Source organism: Carassius carassius, chromosome 34 (assembly GCF_963082965.1).
Source record: "Carassius carassius chromosome 34, fCarCar2.1, whole genome shotgun sequence".
In the NCBI taxonomy this organism is placed as follows: Eukaryota; Metazoa; Chordata; class Actinopteri; order Cypriniformes; family Cyprinidae; genus Carassius; species Carassius carassius.
Window position 1 is genome coordinate 30,569,858 of NC_081788.1, and position 2,500 is coordinate 30,572,357.

General features: G+C 33.3%; 1 protein-coding gene across 1 annotated transcript in view; it reads right to left on the reverse strand.

Moving 5' to 3' along the window:
* LOC132115288 (tricarboxylate transport protein B, mitochondrial-like) overlaps nucleotides 1-2,500 on the reverse strand; it is a 25,583-nt gene that overhangs the window by 22,255 nt on the left and 828 nt on the right. The gene's annotated exons all lie outside the window — the stretch shown is intronic.

The window sequence follows — 2,500 nt, forward strand, 5'->3', positions numbered from 1 at the left end:
ACCTCGAGCCATCGTGAGCGAAATCAGCAGGACAGACGGAAGAAGAAGTGATTGTGAATGAAGGGTAGAGACGCTGATGAGTGGACCGGAGAGGAGAGGAGAGGAGAGGAGAGGAGCACTCACTGAGCTTAATTGCAGCCTCCCGGCGACACACACACACACACACACTTGCACAACAATGGCTGTAATAAAGGGCTTGAGTGATGAAGAAAACCCAACAGCGGCGATCTGACGGCTCTCCATTAGACAGAAGCGCCCGCAGGCAGAGAGCCATCGCTATAACACGACCGGATGAAATATCTGAAGCATGCATCTTGATATATTTGAGCCTTCTGACAGACTTCAGTATACAGCAGGGTTCAGAAGCTTTAAAATATCGCACAAGTAAAACCGAAGCAATTTCAAGTGTTACTTTAGTATCATTCATATACTATTACAGTTTTTGTTAATTGTTTTAATAATGTTGTTGGGTTTTGCTATTTTCGTTAATTTTGTATAATTATCATAATACAGTATGACTTTTATGTACGCCTATATATTTTTACGAATCTGAACTTCCAGAAGCGTCTCAAACAAACATATTAGTGTGAATAAAGAGTACAAACACACTTTCAAAATAGAAAAAAAGGAAATGTTTTAACTGACTTAATGCACTTTCTGAATATTTGAGTTCCATATGTTAAAGTCGTCTTCAAAACATCGTCCTGCACTGAAATCATAACACAAACACATATACATACATGTGTATGTGTGGCTGCGCACATAAATATATGTGTGTGTGTGTGTGTGTGTGTGTGTGTGTGTGTCCCTGGAGCACTAAAGCAGTCTGAAGTCTCTGGGGTATGTTTGTAGCAATAGCCAAAAATACATTGTATGGGTCAAAATGATAGATTTTTCTTTTATGCCAAAAATCATTAGGATATTAAGTAAAGATCATGTTCCATGAAGATATTTAGTAAGTTTCCTACTGCATGGATGGATGGATGCACAGATAATAAAAATTTTAAAAAGTAATAAATACATTAAAAATAATAAAATTCAATTTTTTATTTATTTTTATTCATTTTTTATCCTTTCATTTATTTTACCCTATTTTTTTTTATGACAGACTGTAATTAAATTAATTGTATTTGGTTCACCAAGACAATAATTCCTTTATTTTCCTATTATTACTTTTATTTTGTTATTTTTTATAATTTTCAAATATATATATAATTGGAAATAATATATAAACAAAGAGTTCAATTGCAAAACCAGATAACTCCATTGTTAACAATTTTCAAAAATCATGCTCTTTTCATTGTGCATTCCAGTTAATCTCTTTTTTTTTTTTATTTTAATAAGGTTAAAAAAATAACTAAACAATACAGCTAACTAACACAATAAAAAACATGATACCATAGTAAAAAACATTATATGTTTTCGCAAATAAACACAGTATTCTCCTCATATTATGACAACAGCAATTACTGTGTTAAATAAAGACAAACTAATGGTTTAAACTGGGCTCACAGCCTGTCATATTCTCTTCTGCGTATAAGACGTGGCATTTCCATCTGAAGCTGGTTTGTGTAATTACAGAAGGGTGGAGCAGCACCATCACACAGTATAGAGAGAAAAATATCACCGCCATTAAAACCTGTCATTTGGTTTCAGATGAACAGTTTCCAGATGGTAGTTAGATCACCAATTACCCAGAGAACAGCGTTCACACAGACAGGTGAGAGAGACATCGTGATGACCAATCCCACTTTATAACTGCTCTCCATCTATAATAAGAGCATCATTACACTGCGTTCATGCAGCGGTGCAAAACATAGAGCCTTGAGTTGATTATTGCTTTCATAAAGCAGCAGCATGAGCATTACGATTAAAGACACAGATGTGCAATGAATAGTTATGCCTATTGTTTATTGCCATTTTATGACTTCAGTCAGTGCTCTTTCAATCAGACATTAGTATGGTTAATTTTATTTATAAAACTATCATTATTATTAATTATTAATGAGTATATTTTAACATTTTAACACCCTTTGACTAAGTTTCGTCATCTTAAAACTATGACTTTAGTTTAAACACATAAGCATCTGTCTTTCTCTGACAGAAGTGAGCATCAGCTGTAGATCTGACCTTTACAGGACCAAAACATCTCAAATAAACCACTATTGCACTAATAATAACATTCATCTGTGTTCTGCTTATGAGTGAATTCAGCCTTTTTCGGTTTTAGCAAGAATGAAGTAAACTGTGTCTGAAATCAACTGTTTTTCTTATTCTTTTGTCGACTACTTAGTATGAATCTTAAATGTAGATATGTAATCCATCACACACACACACACACACACACATATATATATATATATATATATTTACACACACACTGCCATTCAAAAGTTCAGGATCAGTAAGATGTGTAATATTTTTTTTTTTAAAGAAGTCTTTTTTCTGTTCATCAAGGCTGTATGTATTAGACTAGAAATACAGAAAAAATAGCAATATT